The sequence below is a fragment of the Harpegnathos saltator genome, unplaced genomic scaffold, assembly GCF_003227715.2.
Source record: "Harpegnathos saltator strain DR-91 unplaced genomic scaffold, Hsal_v8.6 scaffold677, whole genome shotgun sequence".
Classification (NCBI taxonomy): domain Eukaryota; kingdom Metazoa; phylum Arthropoda; class Insecta; order Hymenoptera; family Formicidae; genus Harpegnathos; species Harpegnathos saltator.
In genome coordinates, this window is record NW_020230512.1 from 159,480 (window position 1) to 179,001 (window position 19,522).

The 19,522-nt window shown below is 35.1% G+C and overlaps 1 protein-coding gene across 1 annotated transcript in view; it reads right to left on the reverse strand.

Annotated features, from left to right (window-relative positions):
- LOC105192086 (receptor-type guanylate cyclase Gyc76C) overlaps positions 1-19,522 on the reverse strand; it is a 187,916-nt gene that overhangs the window by 137,701 nt on the left and 30,693 nt on the right. Inside the window, exon 2 of the mRNA XM_019845515.2 lies at positions 13,257-13,369. The gene's annotated coding sequence lies outside the window, so the exon portion shown is untranslated. The remainder of the gene's footprint in view (positions 1-13,256; positions 13,370-19,522) is intronic.

Here is a 19,522-nt window from a genome sequence, read left to right on the forward strand (position 1 = left end):
TCCAACCATAGGAAAATTGCTGAAATCATTTCTACAAGCTCAAGATGATTACTTCGAAAATAACGGCGGAAATCGGGACTTGGGAGGGAGCAATTACTTTTTTGTAAGAAAGTCGGAACTTTTTGGATAGCACCTCGTGTACTCAACATGAACGAAAAAATGTGTTGCGCAGTACCTTAATAAAAGAAAAATATAAAGTTGTTAACAATGATAGAAAAATCTTTCTTGGGAGTAAAAAATCTTTCCTGAGACTAAAAAATATTTTAGACAAAAGTTGTTTGATTTCAAAGAGGACATAAAACAACTTTTGATTATTTTGTTTACAGATAGCGCCACTTTCGAGATATTCACTGATTATTACTTTACATAAGTGGAAATCCTAATTTTTTATTGTATCGTCCTTTCCTACCAATTAATTTAAACAACTTTTGTCTGAAACGTTTCTTAATATCTTTCATATTTTTCGAAATTTTTGCCTGACTCATTTAAAATGGGACACCATGTAGATAAAAACATTTCTTAAAGTGATTTATAAGCTTTTTTAAATAGCTATGAACCACTTTATAGACTTCTTTGTTAATAAAAGTATGTTTGCAGTACGAGCCTTTGTATGTATATCCTCCTTAACCTCACTTAACCTTATAATTAATTCTAATAGTTTGTTAATTTTATATAATGTATCGTGCCAACAATAAAGAATAATGTAATAATGCGTTGCTCTATTTTCCCTCCCCGAATTCCTGCCAAACGCACACAGAATTATTATTTTGTTAACCCTTCTCTACCAATGTTTGATTAGATGTAATGGAACTATATTTGAATTATCTGGTAATTATGATACGCACCAGTGTAGCATTGCAGTGTGCTTTCATCACGTATTTTACGTACTTTTTTATATATTATACGTTGATGAGGAAAAGTTAATATAATTTATTTACTTTTGCATAATTTCTACCTTTGCTCATCTTCTGTATTTCTAACGAATCAAAAATTTATGATTTATTACATTAACATAACAATACCACTTGTTCCCATTATAAAATTGTTGATTAGAGCAACAAATCACAAGTAACAAATCATTTGTTACCACAACGAAGTAATTTGCTGTTCCACATACCTTCCACATTAACAAACCATTTGTCGCGGTTATTGGAATTTTGTTAACTCAACAATACTTTTTCTCAGTGCAGGGATGCTAGATGGTACGAAAAATTTAAAACTAAGTGTAAAGAATATGAAGTTGCATTCGATGATATATATACTTTATGGAAAATCTTCCAAATGGGCCGATAGTATTTTTAAATGTATTCTTTTGCAGAATTCTCACTAGAAATTAATAAGAAGAAAAAATAAGACTGAAGGGTTCGTTGCGCAAGAAAATAACGAGAATAGACGGCAAATATGGTGCAAATATGCGGCGCAATGAAAAAGACAATAGATTGATGGAATTTGATGAAAGTATTCCACTATATGATGCGACCATCTTACGCAAAGCGAAACAAACGGAGCAAGAGAATGGCTTCATATGAAAAATATCGACTGTATAAAAAATTTGCAGATAGCAAAATGCACTAAACTTCTCAATGTCATTCACATTACAGAAATGGATTCAAAATTAGGTTCTGTGTATTGAACACAAGAACAATAAATCGTGTTTAAGATCTACAAGAGTCATTAAACGAGATAAAGAATTAGCGATAAAAAATGAAAAAAGAAAACAACTACAAGTAATCAGTCTGTTTCAAAAGAAAGGAAAGCCAAACTATTCAACGTCATGCGCCGATTGGAATTTTCTACAAACTGACAAAGTATCCACTTATAAAACATAACAACTTCTATATCACCGTTGTTAATAAAGAGTAAATTGTTTTGCATGAAACATTTAATACGACCGTAGATACGGCTGTGAACATTATATTACGTTCACTGGGCTAAACTAGTTCAAATACGATGATATAAATATAGAACGCACTGTTTCAGCAAATTCGGAACAAATATATCCTCACATAACGTATCATATAAATATTAATCAAATAAATTTAAAGCACAGTTATACTAAAAACATTTTTCTAAAAATTTATAAATATAAATATATAAATTTGTATATTTAAAAATACATAAGTAAAAAATATATATATGTATAAATTAAAAGATATATAATATTTTTAATGTGCTACTAAAATATGTTAAGACTGTTACTTTTTTGTTAAAAAAACTTTACTCACATAGAGATAATCTTCATTTATTATTGTTTTAATAAAAATAAGGGCACAAAAACGCGCACAAAAATAATAACAAGGAAATACATAAAATGCAAACATTAAGAAAAATTTAAAAAACAAGATATATAAAAAGAAGATGTAAGCGTAAACATTAATAATATCCTATCTCATATAAACTATAATCAGAATCCAGCCAATTCTATAGCAATTTTTACTATTATCTTACTAAAAATATCTGAGAGTTCCCCAACAATTACTTTTTAGGTGAAAGAGGAATCCAGTAATTTATTTAAAGATCCAGATAGCCCCTCACAAATTCTAAAAATTACTTGTAATACTCGGGGTACCAAACAACTAAAGAGTTCCAGAGATTTTTCACTTTTACTTATATGCTGAAAAATTTTCAGTACTCGAGCTGGAACATTTTATTGGGAAATACGATAATTTCTTTAGAATTCTGGATAGCTCCTCATAAATTCTAAAAATTATCCTTATCATCCGTTAAAATTGAAAGCTAGGTTCTGGCGATTTTTTCAAATTTCAGCGTTTTAACTACTTTAATCACCGGCATTATTTCTAAGATCGGTTAAGGACTCTAAGACTAGCTTGCAAATTTTGAAGATGATAGGCTAACTTCACATGAGTCAACGACAAGCGTATCCCACTCTATAAAGACAACCGACACTGAAAATGTTTCAGAGAGAGCTTTGATGTGGTCACAATTATCAAATTATGAAATTATTCGGACGGTTGCGGTACGTATTGAAAATGTCACTCGTAGGTCACTTAGCGACCTGCGTTATTTAACGAGCAATTCTCATTAGTCAACACCGAATGTCTGGCCGCGATGACGACCAGAAACTGAGTCTAGGACGAAATACAGGACATAGGATGTAAGCGGCAGGCGGCGAAGCATTCACTCCTTTTCTTTCAAATTTAAACTTTTTTTAAATTTTCAAATCCTTAAATATCAAGCCGAAATCTCCGACGTCGATAGAGAATAATAATAATAAAGAAATTGCGAAAGAAAAAAAACTTATTATTCCATATATTCGTCCGTTTACTCAATAATCTTTGTTGTATAATTTAACATTTGCTTATCGTGTATATTCTACTCGCAGTCGAATATTATGAAATGTTACTTAACATTTGCTTGGCGCGTGTATTTTATTTGCAGTTAAGCTACGTAATTCGCTTGTTGTTGAAATTCAAAATAAAGATTAAATACACACAGAATATATTGAAATATAACGAAATATTATATTAAATATATTGAATTAAATTTAATATTAAATATTAAATATTATATTATATTGAATATATTATATTGAAACGTAATAAAATATTAAATAATTCAACAAGACAGTGGTAAGTAACGATCACCAACATCATAGGAAGATGTCCCAAGTTCGACAAGATTTCCAGAGAATTTCCAAAATCCCGACTCGAAAATTAGACGATACTTTTGGATTCTCGACGAGAGCTCGAGCTTTTACACTCGCGTGCTTCCGGCGTGTAAAACGGGAGACACTCGCGCGGTCGGTTATTATGTGTTTTTGTTACGCGCAATCTCTGTCTTATCGCTTCCCTATCGGGCCCTTCGACACAGTCGGAGCGAAGCGGCTATATAGTCGAGTATATAATTATCACAAAAAAACTGAAAACAGGGGAATGATGCGCGCGCGGTTTCACCGAACTGCGTCTATCTCGCGAGCACCTCGCTCTGTGGCGGTTCATCCATCACAAGCGCGTCTTTTACGCGCGCCGGCAAAAATAACGATATACATACACATTGCGCGTAATGTTTCGGTTTATTGCGCCACGAACAGCCCATTCCGCGGCGGCGCGAGAAATCGCATTATCGCCGAACACGAGAGAATATTTATTCGGTCGATATCTGAGACTAGTACAAACGCGTCGCGGGTTTAGAAACCCGGATTGTGTTTGGAAAAGTTGAAACTCTCTTCTGCCCACCGATCTCCAGATGACGAAAAGTCTAGAAACTCCTAAAAATTTCGAGAAATATGTATTTTTAGAAAAAATGTTTCAGACAAAAGTTATATGGTTTCAAGGAGGACATAAAACAACTGTATCAGTTTGTTTACAGATGGCGCCACTTGCGAGATATTCACATGATCAGCAATTCTCTTAAATGGAAATCACAATTTCTTATTATATCGTCCTTCCTTTCCTACCAATTAATTTGAACAACTTTTATCTAAAACATTTTTTTATTCACCTAATATTTTTTGAGATATTTGAAAAAAAACTTTGTAACTTTTTCAATATTTAACTTACGATATCTCGCTACAACTATTCATCGGAGGAAAAATGGTATTAGACTTTTTTACTCTATTTGATCTCAAGAATATATCGTTACAATAGCCCTAACTTTTGTTAATTTACCGACTTTTGAAATTTCAAAATCATCAAATTAAAAAAGTCAGGGCGCTATTGTAACAATATATTCTTGAGACCAAATAGAGTATAAAAGTCTAGTACTATTTTTCCTTCCGACAAATAGTTAGCGAGATACCGTTAAATATTGAAAAAGTTACCAAATTTCCCTTAAATAACTCAAAAAATATTATGCAAATAAAAACATGTTTCAGACAAAAGTTGTTCAAATTAATTGATAGATGATATAATTATAAATAGATGATAAAAAAATGATGTAATAAAAAATTGGTTTCCAATTAAGAAAAGTAATGATCAATGAATATCTCGAAAGTGGCGTCATCTGTAAACAAACCGATATAATTATTTTATACCCCTTTTAAACCACAAAACCTTTGTCTGAAACATTTTTCCTAAAAATACATATTTTTCGAAATCTTAGGGGTTTCCAGACATTTTGTAAATCCTGAATATACACATAATATTAGGGGTATGCAAAAGTTTCCATCGTTCACATATAGACAGTATTGTGAATTATTTACACGAAAGTTGCGATGCATTTTGTTAGATTATATCAGTATTGGTCAACATGCACAAAAACTGGTGCATGATAAGTCATATTAATTGACATAAACACTTTTAATCGTATGAAGATGGAAGTCAATAAGACGCATATTCGTCATTGCATGCTTTTTTTATTTCATCGGCGCAAAACAGCTGCCGATGCAACTAGAATCATTTGTGAAACTTATGATGAGGGAACGATAGTTGAAAGTTCATGTCATCAGTGGTTTCGGCGTGGTTTTAAAAGTGGCGATTTTGACTTGAAAGATGAGGTTGCCGTGTGCGGGCAACCGCAAAAGATGAGCTCGGATTGACTTGGGAGCGTTATTGTAAGAAGATTCGACTCAATCATGTGTAGAACTTGCGGAAAAGTTACATGTTAATCAGAGCATTGTAACTCGATGCTTGCATGAGATGGAGAAAATTCTGAAGGAAGGAAAACGCTTCCTCATGAATCATCCGAGAACGTTATCCGAACGCCAGCCGAGTCACTATTTGCCTTTCGCTGCTCAATAAACACAAACACAAGTCTTTTTTGTATCAAATTGTGACCGGAGATAAAAAATGGATTGATGACAATTTCAATCGCAAAAGATCACAGGTAAATCCCGAAGAACCCTTTATGTCATAGCCAAAACAAAATATCCATGGTCATAAGATCCTCCTGTGTATTTGGTTGGACATGCAAGGAGTGTTGTATTATGAGTTGTTAAAACCATCTCAGACTATCATCGCGGAATTATACAGTCGACAATTGTCGAATGAGCAATTGATCGAGAAACGTCCATATTTTGTGACAAAGCAAAACAAAGTGATTCTTCTGCATGACAAGGCTCCACGTTACACGTTGACGACCCGGGAAACTTTAACTGCAATGGGAAGTCCTACCACACCCGGCATATTTTCCAGATATTGCTCCATCGGATTTTCACTTATTTCGTTCTATACAGTACAGTCTTTCCGGTGTATGATTTCGTACTGTTGAGAAAGTGCAACAGTTCCATCGATAACTTCATTTATTTTAAGAGTAAAGACTTCTTTTATTGTGGTTATTCATCTTTTGTCTGAAAGATGGCAAAAAATAACAGATAGTTCCGGAAAATATTTTGATCAAAGATACTATGTCATCTATAATAATATTAATAAAAGACATTGCCTTGAAAACGATGGAAACTTTTGCATACCGCTAATAACAACACCAGTTCCAATAAAGAAACATCGTCAGAATTACACTGAGAGAAAAGTGTATTAAAATTAAACAAATCTTTGTTCGAATATGACTGTGAATACATTTACTTAAATTAAGCAATTATTTTCTAAAATTCAAGAAAAAAAATTTACATTCAGAGAGAGAACCTCTGTATTTCATTTTAGAAATATTAGTATTATTTAGAAGAATTAGTCGCTTAATTTGAATAAATGTATTCATAGTCGTATTCCAACAAATATTTGTTCAATTTTAATACAATTATTTCTCAGTGTATCGTTCTTGCTCTTTGGTAAAAAGAAGGTTCGATTCGCAATTAAGTCACGATTTAGTTTCCCATCAAGCAATGTACACAACATTTCTCGTATCTAAGTTAACCTCGCGATTTGGAAATATTGATGTATACACGCGCGCGCGTGCGAGAAGAATACGGACGCCTTCTCCCCCTCTGGCCGCTGTGTTTATCGGGCCGTTCGTATCTCTCCCTCGGATTGAAAATTTATTTACCAAACAATACGTGCCATTTTTTTACGTAACTCGCAGCGCACGTCGTTGAACATGTGAATCTCTCTCGTTCGTTGCGCGAAAGAACTTGATTTATTGCATCGAAGCGCTCGCGCGCAAACGAAGATACATCCCGGGGCGTCTCCGCAGTTCGCCAAGAACAGACGCGCAGAAATGAAGCGCGGGAGTCGAGGGCGAACGGGGCGGTGTTTGCAGTTCTGTGGCGGACGTGGACGGAGATAACGCGTTAAAATAGTACGCCGACATCCGATAACACGTATTTATAATATCTGTTGCGCCGAGCGTCGTTCCTTGCTCGTTCGCTCGCTCGCTCGCTCGCTCGCTCGCGCGAACGCGTGACGACGATACTGAATCATGCGCGCTAAAGAGTCTCTCTAACAAGAGTCTGGATGTAAGAGCGGTTTTGGCAAAAGCTTTCGAGAGGAATGATATACAGGATGTCGCAAGACCACCCGTCCATTTTTTTTGTAAAGGTGACATTTTAGAGAAAAATGTTTCAAACAAAAGTTGTATGGTTTTAAGGGGGCATAAAATAATTATATATCATTTTGTTTACAGATGGCGCCATTTTCGAAATATTCACTGATCATCAATTTTCTTAAACAAAAACTTCAATTTTTTATAATATCATTTTTTTCTACCAATTAATTTGAACAACTTTTGTTCGAAACATTTTTTCATTCACCTAATATTTTCTCAGATATTTGAGGAAAACTTGATAACTTATTCAACATTTATGATATCTCGTTAACTATTTGTCAAAAAGAAACTAGTATTAGACTTTTTTACTCTGTTTAGTTTCAAGAATATATTGTTACAATAGCGCCCTGACTTTTGTTTTGATAATTTTGAAATTTCCAAAGGTCGATAAGTTAACAAAAGTTAGAACACTATTGTAGCAATATATTGAAACTAAATAAAGTAAAAGAAGTAAAATAAAGTAAAAAAAGTACTACCTTTTCTTTCGACAAATAGTTAGCGACAAATGTCGTTAGACTTTATTTATATTATTGTTAAACTACAACAAAACCAAGATCGTTTTTCATCTAAATAACGCACAGTTCTGATTGGTCCGGTAATTTTTGTCTCACCTCCCGCTCATATTTGAATCACAGTAACCTTATCATTGACATAAACATTACATCTAAACAATACAAAAAAAAATAAACATCGCGAAAGAATGAAATCTAACATGTGTCTGTTTTATATAACAGTATTTAATAATATATGCTAGAAGTATAAAAAAGTTATAAGTAGTTAATATCAATCTCTAGCAAATGTCTTTGTTATATAATCTTCACGCGACAAATTACTGCGAAACGATACTGCACATCCACCCACACGTACGTTTCCGTAATATGGTACTGCACATTACCATATTTATTACTGCTCATTTATTACTGCTATTAATTCTTGTTTCACTTTTAACCTCAGAGCAGTTCATATATTTCACACTCAGAGCAGCGTGCACTGTATCTAGCACTATTGCGCTCTATAGAGCATGCGTGAGCGCGTCAAAGACGGATAAATTAAAGAGAGAGACGGAGAAATAGCGAATATACATTGTATCACAGACCGCCAGTATCACCTGATTTCTTTGTAAATACGACATTTTAGAGAAAAATGTTTCAGACAAAAATTGTATGGTTTCAAGGGGGACATCAAGCAACTATATCATTTTGTTTACAGATGACGCCACTTTCGAGATATTCACTTATCATTACTTTTCTGAAATGGAAATCCCAATTTTTTATTATATCATCTTTTTCTACTAATTAATTTGAACAACCTTTCTCTGAAACATTTTCTTATTTGCCTAATATTTTTTGGGATATTTAAGGAAAACTTGGTAACCTTTTCAACATTTAACTTACGATATCTCGCTATAACTATTCGCCGGAAGAAAAAGCGGTATTAGACGTTTTTATTCTATTTAGAATTATAATATTGTTACAATAATGCCTTGACTTTTGTCAACTTATCGACCTTTGGAAATTTTCAAAATCATCAAATTAACAAACGTCAGGGCGCTATTGTAACAATACAAAGGATCTCAAAATGTAAACACTAACCTCAAAAGTCGCGCTTTGGCAATTTCCTACTGATTGTATTTCACTGGCTACGAAATATTAGAAGACGATTTAAATTTAAGACGATAGAATATGACCCCAATACGAATACTCAATTTAAACCACTTCGGAAAAATGTCTCTGAGAAACAGCCTTAGTTCATTATTAATCCATGGATAGGCTAGACTATCGAAGAACTAATTAAGCCAGGACTGAAGTAAGATTATTACGGTTTTACATGTGTGTGAATAGCACCACCCATGTGTCTAGGGTTTCTAATAAGAGACTTAAACATAAATCTATCTTCATCTTTCTTTCTAAATAAAGACAAACACATATTCAAGTCTTGCTTAAAACCTTGCTTAAAATAATGTTGCTACAATCGGGTCTAATGAAGCAGAGTCTGTCGAAGGGACTTTGAGCTTCGTCGGAACCGGCCACGAACGAACACTGCGAAATCAGTCACGTCACGCTGAATAAATGAACGATGAGGCGCGACGTGATTTTTTCACAGCCACTGTTCGTCAAATCCGATCGTTTTCCTGTATCATCGCACCTCAGAATCGACTAGCAATCGCATCCGCCATTGAAACAGGCTGCCAAAGGCGTGCGTCGCTCAACGGCCATGGAGGCTCTCGCGATTCATCGAGGGAAAACGGCGTCTTATATTAACGCTTAAATCCTAACAAAGAAAATCAATTTAATGCTGTCATGGGCGAATTTCATCCCGTTATACGTATATATTTTTATTCTAGAAATAAGAGTCGAACAAACGCGATTATAAATGTTTCATCATTATTAAATAGTGAAAAGTAGAGGAGTTATTATTTGCAGCGGATGATTTAATATTTAACAAGAACGAAACCAAATTCGCACAGGGTGCAATTTCACCCAAGATTTCAACTCTTTAAGGATTAATTTCGTGCGGCGGAGAGTCGCTTGTACCGCTAGACGACGACTACAAAGGACGCATCGACGGAGAGGCCTCGCGCCTTTGCTGCTTTAAGCTCGCCGTTGCAGCGCTACGCGCATAATTGTCGCAGCTTTGTCTCAGCGGTTGTTAATAGGCATGATTTGCAGAAACCTCGCGTCGAAGTTACACGTGTGTCACCGGCACGCATAAATGTGCGATACGCGCCTTTCTACTCCGCGTGGCTTCGAGAGAGTCTGGCACGCGTGGCGGAAACGTTTCACGCCTTTCGAAAATATCGCGCGCTCCCGCTTCTGCCGCTCCCTCCCCGCCCCTTTCTCTCTCCGTCAAGCACTGGGTCGCGCTCTTAATCGCGACGAATGGCGCGTTGACATCAATAGAATAATTTGAAAGCACGAGCACACAGCTCGATCGTCAAGTCACGCTCGCGCGAAGTTGGTCTCGCGGTTAAATCCGTCGAATCCGCCGTTCCGACAAGGAACATCCGCGAAGTGTGTGTCTCCGACTTCGACGAAACTTGGCGCATCTGTAAAGTAGCCAAAAACAAGAGACTCATATTCTCTTTTTATCGATGGCTCAGGTTTAAGGGGCGAAACTAGCCCTCAAAGTTTCATCCCCTTTATGCTATCTTGATAATTATTGCAGATAGGAGAAAACATTTTAAACACAAATTGTACGGTTTTTTATAAAAAATAAAATAGGCTTAAATATTTTTAACAATTAACAAAATAACCATATTAGGCTTAATATTAGGCTTAATTATTAATTCATCAGATTCATTATATGGAGGAAAAAGTTAGCGTTTTTCATTCTGAATCCATCTATATATATGTATATATCGTTTTATATTTAATTTATACGATTTAATTTATATTTAAATTATACGAACATTACAATTTATAAACGCAATTTATAAGTGGAAGTGATATAAGCAAAGTAATCGATAACGTGCGTCAGCACTTAATCGCTACGCAAATAATGAGTATCTACTTACATGTTTTGATCGTATAAAAATAATTCAGAACATAATACATAAACTTAATATATAATACATAAACATAAATTTTTGCTAACAATTCTATAAAATTCTGAGGTATTAGTGAAAGAAGTTATATGATAATGCAGTTTAAAGGATTTTAGGAATGAAACTGCTCCCTCAAAGTTTCATCCACTTTATGCTATCTTGATAACTACTGCAGATAGAAAAAAACTTTTTAAACAAAATTGTACGGTTTTTTTATGAAAGATACAATCGGTTTGACTATAGATAAAAAATATTTTTAACAATTAACAGTAATGCAAAATAATCATATCAGGCTTAATTGTTGATTTATCAAATCCATCATATGGAGGAAAAAGTTTGCATTTTTCGTTCTGAATCCATCTATCTATATATTGTTTTACATTTAAATTATACAGACATTACAATTTACAAGTAGAAGTGATACCATAAGCAAAGCGCGTTCAGTAACGTGCGCGAGCGCTTAACTGCTATACTGCTACGCAAATGACGAACATCTTAACATTTTTTGAACGTAGTTTATTACTATAATATAATATTATAGGTGTAAAAATAATTCAGAACTATTAACACATAAACGCTAACCGTCGAACATTTTTTTATTTGTAACATATATTCCACATCACATCGTTTTATTATACATACATATACATATGTAGACATTAGAATTTTAAATATTTATCAATGTCCAGGTATGTCTCTTGTTCCGTAATAACTACGATATTTTCCATACATTGCTGTATAATATTCAATAAATTATCTTTCAATTCTTCTTCGTAAATATTCACCGGTATATTTGCTTGCTGTAAAATATTGATGTTTGACAAAATGCGTCTCATTTCAAAATATTTATACCGTTACATATGTACAGTGTTATCGCGTACATGTTTCAAAATAAGTCTTAATAAGAAAATAGTATTATGTAATTAAACTAAAAGATCAAAAATATTAAACATCACCATCATAAAAAAACTTTTTTTGCACAGTAACTGATGTCACTCGTGTCATAATTCCACAAATCAATAAGTCGAAATCGTTTTCGATTAAATCGTGCTTACAGAGATGACTTTTCACCGTATATCATATCTTCTTTCACTAATACCTCAGAATTTCATAGAATTGTTAGCAAAGGTTTATGTTTATGTATTATGTTTATGTATTATGCATTATGTTTATATGTTAAGTTTATGTATTACGTTCTGAATTATTTTTATACCCATACGTTCGAAAGAGCATATAAGTAGATACTCATTATCTGCGTAGCGAAGTAGCAATTAAGCGCATACACACATTACCGAGCACCTTGTTTATGGTATCACTCCAACTTATAAATCATAATGTCCGTGTAATTTAAATATATAAAACAATATATATACAGAGTATCATTTTAGAAAACGCATCTCGATAATTCTTCAACAAAGCATTTTCAATAAAACTGTTTCGGACAAAATTTGGTGATTTTGAAATTTCCAAAAGTCAGTAGGTTAACAAAAGTCAGGGCACTATTGTAACAATGTATTCTTGAGACCAAGTAGAGACCAAAAAATCTGGTACTACTTTTTCTTCCGACAAACAGTTAGCGAGATATCGTCAGTCAAATATTGAAAAAAGTATCAAGTTTTCCTTAAATATCTCAAAACATATTAGCTAAATAAAAAAATGTTTCAGACAAAAGTTCTTTAAATTAATTGATAGAAAAAGACAGTGTAATAACAAATTGGAGTTTCCGTTTAAGAAAAGTAATGATCAGTGAATATCTCGAAAGCGGTGCCATTTGTAAACAAAATAGTATAGTTGTTTTATGTCCTCCTTGAAATTATACAACTTTTGTACGAAATATTTTTGCTAAAAATGCTTCGTTGAAGAATTATCGAGGTGCATTTTTTAAAATGAGACACCATGTATATATAGATGGATTCAGAATAAAAAATGCTAACTTTTTCCCCCATATATGATGAATTTGGTAAATTAATAATTATAAGCCCGACTTGGTTACTTTGTTAATTATTAGAAATACTTTTTCTCTTAATCAAGCCTATTTTGTTTTTCATAAAAAACCGTACAATGTTTATACAAAACGTTTTCCCCTATCTGCAATAGTTATCGAGATAGTGTGAAGGGGATGAAACTCTGAGAAGCACTCTCACACCCCTTAAACTTGAGCCATTGGCGATAAAAGAAAATATGGGTCTCTTATTTTTGGCTACTCTACAAATATGTTAAATTTCGTCGAAATCGGAGACACACACTTCGCGGATGTTCCCCGTGTGATGAGTAAAAGCGCGAAGCTCGGGGCTGGAATCACGCGAGGCGGACTCACCTAAACAACATCGCAGAGCGACTCAGGAGGAAGACAGTCGAAGCTTCAATGCCATTTTGCGAACATATCGCTTGATACCCTTCGCGCTTTCAGCCTGGACGTCTGACAGCCACCTGAAAGACAAACGACACACTGTATCGGCTCATTTGGATAATAATCGCGTAGGCGTCGCGGCAACGCGATAACGATTGATCGCGCATTGCCACGCGGCGCGCCGTGGCTAATTAACGGCGATAACAATCCACGCGAAATAACAATGCGATAGACTAGACCCGCACGACGACTTCGGTCGTCACCGCGCGCGCCTGTGAAATATGTTAATGAGCCGCGGTATGAAATGTCGCTCTCGCTCCTTATTTTCGAAAGTGCTTGTGAATGATCGAGGAACGAGCCAGAGTAATTATATTCTCTCCTTATCTAAATATATGCAGGAGGAAATATCTATTATTGGAAGGAGCAGAGAGACACGCACGCGATTTCGCCGGAACACTCGTGCGCGATTTGAATTTAACATACGAACGGATAATGTCGATTCGCTCGCTCGACCGATTTCGCGTTATCAGTAGCGGATGATAACGGGACAGCGTTTCCTGCGAATCATCGAACGTAACTATTTGCGGCGAGCGCATCTGTCTTCGCATCCTCGCGTCACATCCCCTTTTCTTTCTTGCGGCTGTTCCCATTTCGACACCTCGAGAAATCCATCTGCTCGCTCCGCGAGGGAGAATGCTCCGCGTCGCGTCGCAGGAAACACCGAGCCAATCTCGTAACGTAACGCGACTCAGGAGAGTCTGGACTGACGCCGAGAGCGAGCGAGAACTGTTTCGCGACGCAACGCTCTCCTAATCTTCGAGAGGCCCATTTCTCTTCCGATCATTACCCTCCTTGCGCATCTATCCTAACCAAACCATCGCACCAACTCCAGAGTTTCCCTCTTACCGCGAAAAATGTATGAAAGGAGGAGGGTCACGATTTCGGCCTCCTCTGGATTACATTACATAAATTATCAGAAACTATTGCTTAAGTAGCAACGACACGGTTGAGGCCGAAAAATGATACTTAAGTTCGGGCATTTTTTACAAGTAGAAAAATAAATTTTATTGAAAAATCAAATGCAAGCCTGTATTATACGACTATCGAACTATACAAACATATTTTTATTCTATTTTCTTCTTCAAAATGGCGGCGTATTGGCAGTTCTTCAGAGACGTGTTTTTTTTTCTTTAGAGAATTTAGAGAAATATACTAATTATTCGCAATTTGGCACGAACAGAAATTCATTTTTTACACTGAAATTTCGTTAAACAAATGGTTATTACAAAAAAGTTTCAAACGTTTCGAAAAAATCCGTACTCGAAAGGTTGTATATATGCAGATAATAAAAATCTTTGCCTGATTGTTCCAGATCCAACCAGGCCGGAGCTAGAAGTCCCACCGTTACAAAAAAAAAAAAAAAGAAAAAAAGGTACGCTGCCATTTTGAAAAATAAAATAGAATAAAAATATGTTTGCACAGTTCGATAGTTGTATAATACAGGCCAGCATTTGGCTTTTCAGTACAATTTTTTTTCTACTTGTAAAAAATGCTCAAACTGAGGTATCATTTCTCGGCCTTAACCCGTGATTACTTAACCCGATGTTACTTCATTAATTAAGACATGTGAATATTGGTTTATATTGTTGTCAATAACGATCAGCGATGACAGTTTCATTCGGATTTAACAGTTCATAGTATATACAAGACCTTCTTGATCCCACCAAATATATAGCAATACCTTTATAAACCGTGAATATTGCGCCTCGAAATGGATGTTGCTGATTGGCCTGGATCAACCCATAATTTTTTGCGTTTGGAATTATCGAAATAGATCCATTTTTCATCCCCAGTAACAATTCGATATAAAAAAACTCTTCATTTTTGTTTGGTGAAACAAAATGCAAATGTTCAATCAATTTGTAATGACATCCGATTACCGATAATTTACATGGAAGCCATTTTCCTTCTTTGTGAATCTTTTTCATATCATGTTTAGTAACTGTTGGACGATCAATTTAATGCTCTGGCAAATTCTGAAATGGATTGTGCTGGATTTTCGTCCAATAATGCTTGCAAATCTACATTTTCAAGCTTTTTTGCTTATCCCGAGCGATCTTTATCGTTAACATTGAAATCATCACATTTGAATCGTCTAAACCGATATTCGTCTGTCTTAATTGATAGAGTAACATCACTATAAGTTTCTATCACAATTCTATGACCTCCAGCTGCCGTTTTCCTCTGATTAAAAAACAAAAGCAATGCATGTCGAAAATGCTCTTTAGCAAGCTCCATTTTTAAGATAATAATATGAACATTGCATTTGTTGTAAATGATTAAATATTATGGATTAATATTAAAGCATTAAGAAACAATAGCTGTGATTGAAATGTCTTCGACAAAATCGATATTAGTGTCATGTCTTGCAAAACCTTCAAAACTAAATCACGTTGCTAACATACAGGGTGAGGAAAAAGTATGGAAACCTTTAAAAATCTCGAAAGATATAAGTTTTACAGAAAAGTGTTTCAGACAAAAGTTATAAGGGTCAAAACGATATATTTACTGATCTTATCAGTTTGACTTTGAATGGCATTGCCAAGGTCAGATCAAGATCAACTTATTTTTTTTTAAACAGAAATCCCCATTTTTTATTATACCATCTTTTTCTACCAATTAATTTGAACAACTTTTGTCTGAAACATTTTTTTTATTTACCTAATATGTTTTGAGATATTTAAGGAAAACTTGATGACTTTTTCAATATTTAACTTACGATATTTTGCTAATTATTTGTCGGAAGAAAAAATGGCATTAGACTTTTTTACTTTATTTGATCTCAACAACATATTGTTACAATAGTTCCCCAACTTTTGTTAATTTATTGATTTTTGGAAATTTTAAAATCATCAAATTAACAAAAGTCAAGATACTATTATAACAATATATTCTTAAGACCAAGTAGAGTAAAAATAAAGTCTAATAGCATATTTTTTTCCGACAAATAGTTGGCGAGATATAAGTTAAATATTAAAAAGGTTTTCGAATTTTCCTTAAATATCTTAAAAGTATTAGGCAAATTAAAAATTGTTTCAGACAAAAGTTATTAAAATTAATTGGTGGAAAAAGATGATATGATAAAAAATGGGTTACGATTAAAAAGAATAAGTTGACCTTGACCTGATCCTGGCAACACCACTCAAGGTCAAACTGATCAAGATCAGTAAATACATCATTTTGAGCCTTACAACTTTTGTCTGAAACACTTTTCTATAAAACTTATATCTTTTGAGATTTTTAAGGGTTCCCACACTTCTTCCTCACTCTGTATGACAGAAAAGATGCGCAACGTTGTACAGAGTGTCCGGGATTTTTTGAAAACAAGAAATTGTGAAGATTAATCAGATCGAACTGAGAGGGAAAGTCAAGTAACATTTTGCAAAAATCGCAATAGTTATTAACTTATTAATGATTGAAAATGACCACATTTAGAGACTCTAATTGATAACTTCTAATTGATAACTTGAAAATTTGCATACTTATTTGTAAAATGGTAGAGGACTTTTATATTCAGAATGACGTACAATTATATGACGGCTATTAAGCGACAGGTACAGGGTTCAAAGTTCAATATACTCAATATCTACCGCCATATTGGACTTTTCTTCTTAGTTTAATCTGATTAATCTTTACAATTTTTCGTTCCCAAAAAATCCGAACACCCTGTAACGAGCGGAAAATTGTCGTTATTAGCACATAACGAGTTAGAGAATCCCGCTACAGAGCGCGCGTTGTGTATCCACGCATATCGTTACGACGTCCACGCTGTCGCGATCCGTTACGATCGATAATCGACGGTACCAAGATTTGGATTTTGCGGTCACCCGGCGCACCCGCGACGATGTCGCGGAAATCACGGATGCGTAATCGCAGCCGCTCGACTTAAACGACCCGTATCAAACGCGCACCTGGTGGCGCGTGTGACGTCGCCGCCGTTTTAAACGTAAACGTGAGCGTGTAATTGAGGCGACGCTCACAGATTCCTGATCGCGCGCGATGACGATTTTAGGGTAACGATTTGCATCGCGCGTAACCTGAGTGTCAACATCTGTTTCAACAGGAGCGAGCACAGTAACGGCCGGGCGCTTCGCGGCGAAGGAACGAAAGTACTTTCGGTAATTCGCGCCTCGGGACGCAAGTGGATCGGCGAGAGACCCCTTCTCGTTCTTCGACTGGCGACAATTTCAGACAGACGCTGAAGATGGAGAAACTGAGGAAATTGGATAATAAAACATGCGGTCTTCAATTTTCAATTTTCGGTAGAGTTATCTCGGTTCTCAGCGACAGACGCAGACGGAGAAATATGATCTAGTCTACCAAACGCGCCCATTACGGCGCACCGTGTATAATGTAATTTAAATGATTGCATTCGCGTCAGCGAGCAACGTAGTGTCACGCGCTGTTGCAGTCATGCTATTCATTCCGGTAAAAAGAAAATGAAAAATAAAGAGAATATTTTACGTGACAATGTCTGCCTGCTGTCGGGCTGGTTTATGATACAGATTTAATCCCGGGACAGAGAGATTTATAGACAATCACGAATCACATAAGGCAACATCACGCACAACTTTGTACAACCACGGACGTAAGGATTTCGAGTAACGGTTAAGGCTCAGTTCTGCAAATTCAAGTTTAAAGCAAGCTGAACGGCTGCTACATTTAACGTCATAGTTAAATTTACATTGCATTCCACATCGTGCTGATAAAAACTGTAAAACCTATAGTGCGTACGAAGCAAGTTCCAAAGATTCTCCTTGTCAAACATGGATTGACTGGTTAATAATAAATGGTCGGGAGGTAGGACGTAAGGACGAAAACAAGTCGCTCGATTTCCGCTAGCACTGCAGCACAGATTCTTTGGATAAACGAAACCATGCAGGAAAATCGACGTTATCGAATTCTTCTACGACGGTCGTTCCTTCACAATTTTCGGGCGTTGATGATTAAATTTTTAAAATCTTTATCCTCAGATAAAGATAATATACAGGATAGCCCACGTAAAGCACGACCACTCAGAAATTCCAAAAATATCGTATAAAAAAAAAATTGTTCATAACAAAGTTTTATGTATTCAAGAAATCTAACTATTGGGTTGGTAACTAAGTGATTGCGGATTTTGTCGACAGATGGATTTTACACTTTCTTTTGTTTCGTTAACGTGTTCAAAGTACCTAACCTATATTTTTTTCTTATTGTTTGGACTTCTACCTTTCATTCAGTGCAAAAATTATATCGATTAGTTCTTTAGTTTTGTTTTTATCCCAATTTAAAAATGGAAGAGCAAGACGTGCACTTCAGACATATTTTATTGTATTATTTCCGAAAAGGCAAGAACGCATCGCAAGCACACAAGAAGTTATGTGTCGTATATGGGAATGAAGCCTTGAAAGAAAGGCAGTGTCAAAATTGGTTTGTCAGATTTCGTTCTGGTGATTTTTCATTGAAAAATGCTCAACGATCTAGCCGTCCAGTTGAAGTCGATGAGACCCATATCAAAGCCATTATCGATTCAGATCGTCGTAGCACAACACGTGGTATTGCAGAGAAGCTCAATGTATCGCATACATGCATTGAAAAAAATTTAAAAAAGCAAATTTAAAATTTTGAATTTTCATTTTTATTTAAAATCCGCAATCACTTAGTTGCCAACCCAATATAATAAATAAAAGTCCATCCCCGCTTTCTCCTGAAGGAGAGTGGGGCTAACTTCATAATTTCAAATGGGACTTCTTATAAAATGTTACACCCTTGGAAGAAACAAGTCAACTTCATCTGAAACATTTTTCTTTTAAACACTTCTATCAGAAGTTATAAACATTTAAACTTTGCAGTGAAGTGCATCCGAACTAAAGTGATAAAACCATAAATGTGAGAGGAGAAATGTAGTTTCAACAAGATAGTGCGCCTCCTCACTTTTCCAGAGCTACGCATACTCTTTTAAACGAAATATTTGGTGATAGATAGGTAGGTCAGGGAGATCCTGTCCAATAACTCCCTCGTTCACCTGATCCAGGCCATTTTTATGGGGGGGATATATCAAACAGAAAGTTATGGTTCAACCATCTACGACGAAAGAAAATTTAAAACAAAGAATAGTGAAGCTTGCTCCGGTGTGATCCCAGAAATGTTGTTTAGAGTTAGACAAAATTTTGTAAAAAAAAAATTAATAA